Consider the following 13,858-nt stretch of genomic DNA (forward strand, 5'->3'; position numbering starts at 1 on the left):
TGATTGATGGCTAATGTAGGTGGGCTCATCCCACTATGTGTGGTGCCACCGTTATGCAGGTAGTCCTGGATTGTATTAACAATTAAAGACCTAGAAGCAATGAGGAAAAGCAAGGAGCCCCTGGAGGGGTTGGAAGGAGGAAAGAGGGAAATGGTTTAATTTCTATTTTAATTTCAAATATAAAAGGAAGCTGTGCAAGTCACGAAGAGCAAACCATTTAAGCAATGTTCCTTCGTGGTCTCTGCTCCCAAGTTCTTGACTCTCTGCTTCTCTCAGTGAAAGACCAGAAAGCATAACTAAAACAAGCCCTTTCGTCCCATGCTGTTTTTAGTCAGTGTTTTATTGGCAACAGAAAAGTAACTAAAACAGATCCCAAGTGAGGAGCAGAAAAAGGAGTTGAGCTGACCTTACCCAATCCCTTCTTCCAAGCAGATATGACCACGCTATCCCATGTGGGGCGGAGGGTCTCAAGCCTGAGAACACACAGGGCAGATTTGTCTTAAATGTATACACCTAGATGCTCAGCATCTCAAGTGTATGCCAACTGATATGACAGGACACTTTCGAATGGGGCCCCTTCAGCTGTTCACACACTCTCATTCAATTTCATTCAATTTCAACCTATGGCATAGCTCAGAGTGTAACTCTGGCATGTAGTAGACGGGAGTGTGACTGAGCAAACTCTAGCATGCAATAAATGAATGAATGAAGCTATACACACAAACCCCACAAGCTGTCTAACCTCATGTGCATAAAATCCAAGAATGGCAACGCTAATCTAGGGTGACACCAGTTAGATGGAGTGGAAGAGAGGTTATCTGACTGGAAAGGATCAAGAATGGATGTCGAGAGTGAAGGGAATGGTTTATATCTTGTTGGATAGTTTAATGGATGTTGACAGTTGCCAAAACTTGTTAACCTGAATACTTACTATCTGTGTGGCTAAATATGCAAATGCAACCTTCAAAAGAAGAAAATAAAGGACTATCACAGTCACCACCCACAGCCTCAAAAGAAGTTCCCTAAATCAAGGATTGTGAATAGTGGATTCTCTCTCCACCAGGCATAGTGAAGGCCACTGGAACAGTGACCATGCAGAGATGGGCAGAGAAGGCAAACAAAGCCAGGACTGATGCATCCTGCTGGGCGATAGATAGCCAGGTCATTTTTCAATGCAGTTCCTAGACAAACAAACAGGACCAGGAACAACTAGGTGGGAACTCTTCACAACTCCCCTTCCAGGCACCAGGTGAGAAGAAGCTTCTCCAATGGATGAGCAAATTACCCCATCACCTTGTTTTTCTACTCACATCCAGATCTTCCCCCAGGGTGCAGAACAAGAGCTTGCTGTGCTAATCAATTCCAGCCAGGACACGCCAGTCTTCATAGGCACTTCATGAATCTCTGCTCTTGTTACTGGTACTGCACTGATTTCCTTAATAGAACACTTGGAGCCAGAAAGGCACATACATAATTTCAGCTTGGAAACTACTTCTGAGTCAGGAGGGAAGCAACAGAAAGGTCAGATGAGATGATTATCTAAGTTACCAGTTGAGGTCAGTAAATGTACACCTGGAGATTAGGGACTTTCACACACACACACACACACACACACACACACACACACACACACACACAAATGAATTGTTACCTACAATTTTTAAAGGAATTATTTTGGTCAATTTTCAGAATTTCATTTTTTTTCTATAAATATTCTCAAACTTCTCATCCATTTTCTTCTCATACTTCTGTCAACACATTCTTACTTACAGATTTCAAATATGTTCAGGGCTAGATTAGAGTAGTGTATAGTGCAGGTCTGTCCCTCTGACAGGCCATGAGCTTAGCAAGTCTCCCACTGCTCCTGCTTGGAGACACACACACACACACACACACACACACACACCAAGAAGGAGATTGTGGGCTGGAGAAACAAATTTAACATCAAAATGTGAAGTGAAACGTCTGATTTCTTTGGAAAGTCAGTTATGTCAAATGATGTTTTGCTGGGGCACACAGGTGAAAGGTTGTCTTGCTAACGCAGACGCAGATTTTTACTATAGCAAACATGTGAAAGGACACATGATGTTCAGAAGGACTGTAAATATGACCCCACATACAGTGGAAGTGCGAGCATTGGTTTGCTTTGCTTTACTTCACTATTCTTCAATAACCACAGGCATATATTGGTTTGCTTTACGTTGCATAGCTGAGCTCTGTGTGGTGACACCGTAGAAAGAAACTCACCAAAAGCTTCTCTTGAGGTTCCTGTAGCTTCTTGCTGCTTGTGAAGCCTCAGACTGGTTGGCGAACCTTGCTGTTTCTTCTGGATTGAACTGCCCTTGTTAGTTTGTGCGTGGTGACTGCCAAGTGGACTGGACTGCAGCTGCTGATTCCTGTGTGGTGTTTGCTACTAGACTGAACTGTTGACAATGAGTGTACACACAGACACTACACACAGGGTGCAACGTGAGTTATGTATCTGCATTTATATTGAGCTTGATTCTTTGGAGCAGGTATATTCATAGAAAAATTTAGAGTTGGGATTTTGACAATGAAGACTGAACTCACCACCAAAGAACTATTCCTAGGGCTGGAGAGATGGCTCAGCAGTTAAGAACAATGTCTGCTCTTCCAGAGGTCCGGAGTTCAATTCCCAAGCAACCACATAGTGGCTCACAACCATCTGTAATGGGATCTGGTATCTTCTTCTAGTGTGTGTGAAGATAGCTACAGTGTATTCAAATATATAAAAATAAATCTTTAAAAAAAGAACTATTTATAAACAGGTCTACTTCTCCTTTTCCACTATCTCTGGTGGGTGATGGGTTACATAGAGGAGAGGTTGAACCCTAATAAAGTAGATTGAAAAAAACTTATGCCTACAAAAATGCCTCTGGATTCTAAGAGATCTCACCACCCCACACACCATAGTTGGAAACTTCTCTCATTTCATTTTACCCAAGATTAGCTGCCAGCCTCTGCTGGCTCAAACCTCTCTTAGCATCCGTTCTGAAGTAATGACCATTGGTCTTCATTGATCATGGAGGCTCTTGTCATCCTCTACGCTTCTGCCACGTTTGAAGGTTTAAAAGTATACCGCGTTAAATTTATATTTAGTTATTTACAATAAAACTCCCAGGTGTCCCTGTTGTGGCTGGAGCAGAGGTCTATTGAAAACCTTTGTAGTTTAATTCTTAAATCTATTATGAATGTTTCCAGCTTTCTTGACCTCTATTCTGCCAGGTGATACAGGATACCTGCTAATATGGTCTCTATTTTGTAGCTGCTGAACCCCTCAAAATTTTAAAAAGACAACCCTTTCTTGTGCATTGTTCCCTAGTGTTTCAAGGATTAAGGATAAAGGTCAGAATCTTCAGTGTGTGAATCTTTGGGTAATGATGCACAGATTCATCAGTTGTAAGAAATATGCACTCAGGATGGTGATTATGAATGACAGGAGAGGTTGTGTGCATTTACAGCAGGAGAGTGTTTGTAAACTCCCAACTCTACATTTTTCTATGAATACACCTGCCCTAAAGAATCAAGCTCAATACAAATGCAGATACATAGCTCACCTTGCCCCGGTGTGTAGTGTCTGTGTGTACATTCTGTGTCAGGCTTGGAGAATCTATAGTTCTGAATTCATGGATTCAACCAACCACATAACAAATATTTGAAAAAAGTGTTCCTAGAGGGCTGGAAATGTACCAGTTGGTAGAGTGCTTGCCTGGCATGCATTAATGCCCTGGTTTTGATCCTCAGAACTACATAAGCAGAAGGTTTAGGCTTGCAATCCGCACCACCCAGGAGGTAGAGGCAAGAAAATCAAGAGCTCAAAGTCACCTTTACTTATATAGTAAGTTTGAGGCCAGCATGAGCAACATGAGACCTTGTCTTGAAAAATAAGAAGTCTAAATATAATAACTAAGTCTAAATATATAATGACTAAGTACAGACTCTTGCTTGCCATTCTTCCCTGAACAATCTAGTATAACAACATTCACATTACATTTGCATTATATTAGGTATGATAACTAAAAACGTAAGGTTCCTGAACTATGACAAGTAAATGAGGTGCCAAAGGATACGGGTTTTCTCTGAGACAGTTTACTGGTTACCACATTGAGGAAGGGAGAGGGGGGATATATTTTAAGTTGCTGTGGTAAGTTTAACAAGAAACACATGCAACATTGAAAACACAGCATTATTTGTCCCGGAAAGTGGCATGACATTTTTTCTTCCTCATTAAAATGTCATGGTCTTTTTTGTTATTGCTTAATAAAACTGGCACTTACAGATATGTCTATTGTTAAAAGCAACCAATGCAGCATGTTTTCTTGAAGGTATTATTGGTGTGACAGCTAAAGTTATACAGTCTGAAATATGTTCTAAAAATTTCCCAAACGTCCTCCTAATGTGAGTTCATTTAACATACATAAATGTGTGTGTGTGTGTGTGTGTGTGTGAGAGAGAGAGAAAGAGAGAGAGAGAGAGAGAGAGAGAGCAAGCACCTCATTTGGCATTCCTAGGTTGAAATGTCTTTCAACCTTGATTTATACAGGTTGTCACCATTTATACAGGTTGTCCTTGATTTATACAGGTTTATACAGATGAGGTGGTAAGAAAACAGACTAGACTCTCCAGAACTTTCTGCAGACATCTTGGGGTGCGTCTGAAGTTGACTTAGATTCTTTAGGTTGAATGGGTGTGGGATACAGAGAGTATTGTGACCTCCCCCCAAGTCAAATGGCATGAAAGCAGTCAGCATGTGGTCCTTCCTTTCCTTCCTTTAGTATTCCAGCGTCTGCTGTGCTCAAAGCTGACTTAAACCTGCAGCAGCAGCCTGGAGGGCCTTGGGGAGGTGTCAGGTTAAGAGCAGGAGACCTCTTGCTGCCAACTGTTAAGCAGAAGGAAGCCTGGAACTCGGGCAGCTGTTTAAGAGCAAATGAACTCAACGCGAGACTACTTAGGCTTTGCCACAAGCACCATCTGCTGAGTCCTCCAGTACGAGCCACATTCCTTTCAATTCTGGAAGCATTGCTCATCACTTGTGGATACTCAGAGAATGAACTGCATCCATTGACCACTAAAGACTAAAGATTTGGGCCAGTTTTTCACCTTGTAATAGCCATATAATTTCATTTCCTATTAAGTAGGTTTACCTTTGGTAATGTATAGACCAGATTTCACTACTTGAAATCAGGATTTATCCATAACTTACATTTAAGCATCCATAATACACAGTGAGCCATGGGCAGAGGCCACTGCCAGCCAATGTAGCAAGCTCGGTGGCTTCCTTTCTTCCAATGGACTCCTGAAGTCTCTTCCCTGTGGACAGAAAGCCCTTCCCCATTTCCCTTGGGGTTTTTGCTTGGGAAGACTGACGATTAGAGCCAAGACTGCCATTTTGAGACCACAAAATGTCAGCTTTGAAAAACAAAAGGACTTTGTCATCTGTACCTGTGTTTTTCATCATGTCACCGAATGACAGAGCTGGTGGTGAGTAACCTGCCTCCTAGTCCCTGGTACATGAGAAAGATTCCTACTCACTTGCACTGGGACTTGTTCTCCATTATCAGCATGAAGGGTAGGACTGCCTGTTGTTGCTAAGAGAAGTTTCTATTGAATGAAAAGGGCTGGGGGTTGGGCAGCTCAAGAGAGAACTGTTCTGCTTTTGGGGATGGAGACCTTGTGAATACCTTTTCTGTGCCTCAGGAACTGTAGAATCCCGAACCTGTTTCTCAGCTGGCAACAACACGAGCTGAGTGGTGTGAAGCAAGGGCTTTGTGGAACCTACCCAGGGTGGGTGGCAGCCATGGCTTCCAGTGTACAGAGGCATCAGAAACCGAGGTCCCAACACTTAAATCAGTATCCGCTGTGACAGAATACCTTTGAGATGATCTGATTGTTGTTCTCAGCCACAGAAGGTAACAAAGATTTAGAGAGGCACCTAATAGTCTTTAAAAATACTATGCTGAAATGTCTGACACTGAACCTGATCACCAACACTGGCGTATTTCGCTGTATCAGCAGTTATACAACTGGATTTATTGTTTATTTCATTAAGAATTTCCACCTAGGAACAACTAACAACTCATTGACACCATCTAAATCTAAGGTTCAGCGGGGTTTTAATGAGAGCTTCCTGGCCCCTCTGGCCCTCTCAAAGGACGTAACAGTAGCAGCAAGGTACACTCTACATCGTAGGTATCAGATGCAAAGCATTTTGGGGATGAGTCTTGGTTTTTATACAATGCATGTTAACATTTCCTGGTGAGGCCACAATCCTTCAATCAATCAAGTAGGGCAGTGGCCCTCAGCTTTGTGGTGTTGTTACCTTAGGGCTCTCTCAGTCTTGAAAATTGAGGGCCCTTGTAAGCTCTGGTTTAGCTCCATGAGATTCTGTTGGTTTTTGCTGTCTTTGATCTACTGAAAGTGAGAAAATCAGGTAATACTGTGACTACAAGAACAGTTTCTCATGATATTTTGCTGACCTCCTGAAAGAGGCTCGGGGAGCCCCAGGGAACTGTGGACTACATGTTGACAAGACACGAAATGAAGTCCTTGTTGAATACCTGTTGTGTACAAAGCACTGAAATAAATTCTGTAGGAAATATAGAAATTCAGCTAAGACAGAAGCAAAGGCAGAACACTAGGAATAGATTACCATGTGGACACAAGATGAGAAGATGGAGCGAGCTGATACCCAGATGAGAAGACAGCAGGCCAGAATACAAGATCACATTGGCAGCTAAGATGAGACTCATGTCTGTCTGTCTGTCTGTCTGTCTGTCTGTCTGTCTGTGTCTCTGTGGGTTTAGGGATTGAACCCAGGTTTCATACTCTATCATTGAATTATGCCTTTGGCCCAAGATCAGTGATTTTAAAAATAAAATTTGTTTCAGGTAATATAAGGTGTGGCATACGTACACAGTGACTGTGACTTCTTAGCAGGAAGGAGCATGGTTATTTCCTCATCTGAGTGCTCACAAAGGTCACAGAGATAAGCTAATATGAGATAATGCCTCTTCATTTTGTTTGCTTGGAGTCAGGCAGGCTATTTTTGTTTATTGCTGAAGGAAAGTGAAACTCTACAGCAGATTACGCCCACTTCCTGGGAAACAAGGGGCCTGAACGCAGTTGGGTGAGGAGCAACTCTGACAAGGGCTGTACTTCCCACCACTTCCTGGAGAGCTGCCTGGCTCAGCAGTCACACTGTGACTCATGGCTACTTGCCTGTGTCTCCTTTCTGTTCCTGCCAGAGGCGACCTGGAGACCACCCACCGCTCCCAAAGAGTCAGAGCCAGAAACTCACATCCAAATGACTGCCGTCAGGTGAAGAAGGAGCCTGGAGTTTTGGGGAAGCTCCAATGACTCAAGCAACAAACATGGCTGCAGCTTCTTAATGTACTTTTCTTGGAGAAAATGAAATAGAGCCAATCGCGTAGGATTTATCTTTGTAACAGGATGGATGAACTAAATTATATAAATAGAAATGATAACAAATGTAAAAAATCTATTTGAAAAACTAAACACAGAGTTAGAATAATCTAAAAAATAGTAAAACTATATGCAATAATACCTGGATAAATACTGTATCCTGAAAAAAGTACATGGTATACTGTATGCAGTTCAAGTCTCCTTTGTGCCCGGTTGAGGACCATCTGCCTCTCCGTGCCCTGGAGATGACAGTGATCTTGAATTTGGTCACCTTGCATCCTTATTCCCCTCCTATTAAGTCCTGTCTGCACTCCTCTCTTGTCACTCCCTTCACTCAGGGCCCAGAGCATATGACTTCTGGTCCTCCCATGTCTCTGTGGAGATGAATACATGCTACCCTTCCTATCCTGCTCACCTTCTGAAGCCGGACACATCAAAGGGCTTGTCTCTTTTGCTTTGGGATTCTGAGGATCTTGCCACACTGTCCTTTCATCCCAGCTGAGTAAATGCCAAGGTGGGGAAGAGAGGGAAAGAACAGAGTTCCATCCATGGCTATTTCCTCATGTCTGAGTGCCTGCTATGAAGTGTCTCCACCTCACATGGTATCACAGCAACAGCCAGGAGCTACCCATCTCTGTACCATCTCCACCTTTCTACCCAAACAGCTGGGAACTAATACTGTACTGAGACTGTCAGGGAGTGGCCCTCCACTCCAGAAGCCATGTTTGACAATCAGCAAGGCTGATGTCTGACCTCTTGTCCAAATCTGGCCATCTATTACTACCCAGAGAACAGAGAAGTGGTCTTTTCCAAAGAAAGTCGGGATCCTTTCCTTCCTCCCCATCCTCACATGCACTGTGTATTTCCACATCATCAAACTCCTTGTTAAAATAACAGAAATGGCATATGGGTGCTTTGATATTTTATCTTTTTTTTTTTTCATACAGCTATGCAAGCATATTAAGGCTAGTGAGAATTCTAGGGGACACACACACACACACACACACACTCACACACACACACTTACCAACAAGAAAGTGAAGGCTTCTCCATTATTTCTCTTCAAGAAAGGCAGAATGCTATGCCAAGCAAAGATGGTTGTGAACTCAGACATACGCTCTCCTGTGACTGGGGTACACGTGTGCTTTATGCTGCCCAGCATTTCAAGAGCATGGAGCAGCACCTTGTTGTGCACCACCCAGTGTTGCCCGCTGCCTGCTGGATGGGGCCGAGAGTTCTGGAAACACTTAGACTCCATATCTTCCCCCAGTCATCTGCAGGCTTGTCTAATATTTCTTCAAGTCCAGTGTGGCACGGGGAAATAAAGGGGTCAGAATAGTGGGGCAGAGGCCAGACTTGCAAAGAACCAAGCAAAATAAATTAGTTGTAAAGAATGGAATTTAGTCAGGGATAGCACAACAAATAAAAAGCTAACCCAGGACTAGGTGTGATAGAAAATACATATTGCTTTAAAAAAAAAAAAAAAATTGTGTTCTAATCTTTATGCTGTGACGGCCATCTTGTCAGCTTCATTGGAATGAGAAAAAATAAGCTGGTAAAGCATGTGGCTGGGGTGTCTGTGAGGTGATTTCCAGAGAGGATTAACTAATGGGGCAAAAATGGTGTGTGTGTGTGGGGGGGCTGTTAGCCAAGGTGGCCTGCATGCTAGCACATTCTCTTCCAGTAGTCATCCTGTGGTATTCTATGCTGCTTCTCAAGTGCTGAGAGCCTGGAAACTAAGCTAACTTCCTCCCACAAAGTTGTATATGTCAGGCATTCTACCCAGAAAGGAGGGAGCTAACATATCTGCTAGCCCTTGGCCCCTTTTGATCAACATTGTTATTTACATGTCTGTGGTGTTGAAAATAATTTTAAGAGACTGTCAAGGAGATCAGCCAGCATGCTTCTAGTACAAGCACAAGGTTCTGAGCCCTGAGCCCTAGCACCCAAGTGAAACTCAGGTGTGACTAGCCTGTCAGCTCATCACTGAGAGGCTGACACAGGAGCCCTGGGGTTTGCTGGCCAGCCAGTTTTTAGTCAATTAGTGAGCTGCAGGATCAGTGAGAGATCCTGTCTCAAAGTAAAAGGCAGAGAAACTGTTGGTGAAGATGCCCGACATCAACCTCTGCCTCCCACACACCCGTGAAGACACACTCATGAATATGTACGTATGCGTACGCCACCTACAAAAGTACAAACAAAGCCAAAACTAAAAAGTATGTAAATGTAGAACTGTGCAACTTCAAGTTTTGGTCTCCAACTTATTCTCAGTCGCAATGAAGAAATAATCTTGTCAATCAGTGGGTGAGAAAAGACCTGCGGGTAGTCAGTATGACGTCAGAGCACACAGGAGCCAGCTATCACAGCGCCTGCCGAACAGCACACCAAACAGAGACAAGTTTATTCCTGCATTTATTAGTGTTAGGCTTCAGTCCTGTGTAACCAATCCATAGAAACGCACAAGCCTACATTCAATGACACTAACCTACTTGAAAATGTGGATAAAGTATGATTTTTAAAGAAACTATAATCTGCCAATCTTGACTTCAGAAGAAACTTAACAGTAAACAACCACAGAAGAAATGAAAATCAAGAAGAAACAAAGACTCTGGACTTTTCTCTCCCCCTTGATTAGGCCAAAATTTTCCTTGTTTTAAAATCAGTTAGACAATTCTATCAAACATATGAAACAGTTTCACCTTAAACTGTTCTACCTTGGGAATGAAATATTATTCTTCTGGAAATTCCAGGACAAGCTCATCTTTTGATGTTGCTAAGGCTTTCTTTCTTTCTCAGTGTTCACGTTGTATTTGATTGGTTGGAGTTGGATTGCTTGATCTGCAGACAACTAGCTGTGTCTTGTAGAAGTGCCTGCCTTATTGCCAGCTTAGGTGCAGACGCCTCAGGGGTCTGTTAGAGGATGCACTAAGTTTCTGCTAGATATCAACCTTCATTAAAGTGTAAGATGTAAGTGCTAGCTTCATTCTTTCCCTATTATAGAAAATAGATTCTTTTCTCATACAATATATCTCAATTACAGTTTTCCCTCCCTCCACTCCCCCAGTTCCTCCCAACATCCTTTCTCCTTAGACCCCCCTCCCTTTCTTCTCATTAGAAAAGAACAGGCTTCTAAGATATAACAAGCAATTATGACAAAATAAAATGTAAAAAAAAAAAAAAACAAAAAACTATCATATTGAGATTGGACAAGGCATTCCAACAGAAGGAGAAAAGCCCCAAGAGCAGGCACCAGAATCAGAGGTCCACTGGCTCACACACACAGGGGCCATATAGGGTGCTAAGCTGAAAGCTGTAATGGCGTAGAGCACCAGCCCCATGCTGGCCCTGTGCTTGCTGTTTCACCCTATGGGAGTTTACGTGGGCTTTGCTCACTTGATACAGAGCTCCTAGTCTTGTGCCCTCTGGCCCCTCTGGCTTTTACACTTCTTTCCACCTCCTCTTCTGCTAGGTTCCCTGGGCTCTGAGGGGAGGGATTTAATGGATCGATCCAGCTTAGAGCAGTGCACTCCAAGGTCTACATATATCTGGCTGTGGGTCTCTGCACCTGCCCATCTGCTGCAGGAGGCAGCTTCTCTGACGATGGCTAAATACCATTAGCAGGATACCATTAGGAAACATTTTATTAATTCTTTTAAAATACTAGAGGCGAGTATAGAATTTTATTAAGGCATTTTTTTTTTGAAACAAAGAAAAATCAGGATCTTCAATTAGTGTAATTTAATTAGTGAATCAAGTATTTCAATTCATGATTTGTGGACAAATGTTTAAGTTACATTAGATATCAATAAGAGTGGGCGTGGTGCAATGGAGTACTACTCAGCTTTTAAAAACAATGACTTCATGAAATTCTTAGGCAAATGGATGGAACTAGAAAATATCATCCTGAGTGAGGTAACCCAATCACAAAAAAACCACATGGTATGCACTCATTGATAAGTGGATATTAGTCCCAAATCTCACAATACCCAAGACATAACTCACAGATCACATGAAGCCCAAGAAAAAAAAAAGACCCAAGTATGGATGCTTCGATCCTTCTTAGGTGTAACAGAATACTCACAGGAGCAAATATGAGACAATGTGTGGGGCAGAAACTGGAGGAGGGACCATCTAGAGACCGCCCACCTGGAGATCCCTCCCAGATGCAATCACCATATGCAAACACTGTTGTGGATGTCCAGAAGTGCATGCTGACAGGAGCCTGATATAACTGTCTCTGGAGAGGCACTGCCAGAGTCTAACATATACAGAGGTGGATGGTCACAGCTAACTATCAAACTGATCACAGGGTCCCCAGTGAAGGAGAGAGAAGACTGAAGGAGTTGAAGGGGTTTGTGGGCCCGATGGGGACAGCAACCAACTAGAGCTCCCAGGGTCTAAAACGTTAGCCTGGGAACACACATGGAGGGACCCATGTCTCCAGCCGTATATGTAGAGAAGGGTGGGCTTGTCAGGCACCAGTGGGAGAGAAGGGTCTTAGTCCCTTGAAGGCTGGATGCCCCAGTGAGGGGGAAATTCAAGGGTGGGAGGTGGGAGTGGGTGGATGGGTGGGGGGCACACCCTCATAGAAATAGAAAGAGGGAGGATGGGTGAAGAGATTTCTGGGGTGGGGGAATGGGGAAAATGTCTGAAATGTAGATACAGTATATAATAATAATAACAAAAAAGAAAAACAAACAAACAAAACAGGCTATTGAAGTCAAACATCCGAGACTTTTTGGCATAAATTTAACATTACCCGTATTACTCAGATTCCTTGTAATTGTCAAGGACAAGAGACTGTGGAAGGGGCCCATGGAACTTTAAAACAGTATCTTCATAAAATTAAAAAGGGGGAGCTATATCCCCATACATCACAAATTTATTTAAATCATGTTCTTTTTATTTTTTAATTTAAAAAAAAATTTGGATGCCAAGGAGATTTCTGTTGCGTATCTATAGCACTCTACACCTAGGCATACTGATGCATAGGTGAAAGAGAAGGATCTACTTACTGACGTAAGGCATGATCCTGATCAGGTATGAAATATGGAGAAGAGGGCATGTTTGTGTTTTTTCTGCAGGATGCTGAAGGAGCATGGTGGCCGACAGAATAGCAGGTGAGACATGCTGATGCCAGGACAAAGAATGATGCTGACCTGTGAGCTTGCTGAGTGCCCTGACAATGGTGATATGTCCCCACCCACCATTGCTTACCTATACCCATGATGGGACAAGCTGCCTTGCCTCAAGTTTTTAGACATTAATGACTCTTGTATTGTTCTTAAATTCGACCAGTTATTCAGATTCAATCATGGACTGGTCTATAAGTCAATCCAATACTGGAAATAACTTCATTTGGAAATCTGGTTCTGGACATTTTCAGAGACATATTGGAAGTTAGCTGCAGTCTATGATGTTGTGTTAGCAAGAGATAAAGTTGGGGCAGGATCTGGATTTCAAACAAGTGTTAACACATGTGTTAAGGCTCTTTTAATTGTCAAGTTAAAATTACTTTTGTTTCTTCTACAGTATTTAATGTAAGTTGCACTGATTGTACACCTTCTAATTGTGTTTGTGTTTGGAAATCCCGCATGTCAGTTACAGAGGTGTATCAGCCAGCTTTTGTTTTAGTGCCCTGAGTATCACAGAACCTTGGTATTCTAAAAACAGCTTGCAAGACTGGAGAAATGAGTCAGGCTTTAAGCAGAAGCAAGAGGGTAGTGGGCTTGATTACTGTTGGTTTAACAGCTTTAATTACATTAATTGCTAACACCACCACTGCTTCTGCAACTGCTTTGACACAAGAAGTTAAGACAGCTACTTTTGTTAATCACTTAGCAAAAAATGCTACTAATGTGTTGAATATACAAGAGGATTTAGATAGGCATTTAGAACATCAGATTGATGCTATTCAAATTATTGGAAAGAAGTTCAAAATTTAAGAGTAAGGAGCCATCTCGAGTGTCATCCAAAATACCATTGGATTCATGTTAGTTCTAAGATTTACAGTGGTAGTCACTATAATTAGGAAGTTTAAAGACACTTGCAGTGTATTTGGCATACATCTAACACCTCTCTGAATGTTCTAACTTTAGATAGTGAGCTTATGAATTTCAAGAATGCTGCTCTGCTGCATTCTTTTATCAGATACTGCTGATAAAATTACCCATGGCCTGAGCTCAGTATTTCTATTTTGGTCAAGCTTCAACAATGGCATATATAGCTTGATCTTGCTAACCCTTATTGTCCTGGGAATACTTTTATTCCTGCCCATCATGTTAAAGCTTGTCTTTAACAACATCAGCATGTTAGCAGCCAAAGTACATGGCTTGAATCTGAAAATGGACCCCCAGACAGAGTTATTAAATTAACAGGCTGGCAAGCCAAGGATGGGTAAGATTCTGCACAGAGC

Source organism: Arvicanthis niloticus, chromosome 14, assembly GCF_011762505.2.
Source record: "Arvicanthis niloticus isolate mArvNil1 chromosome 14, mArvNil1.pat.X, whole genome shotgun sequence".
Classification (NCBI taxonomy): Eukaryota; Metazoa; Chordata; class Mammalia; order Rodentia; family Muridae; genus Arvicanthis; species Arvicanthis niloticus.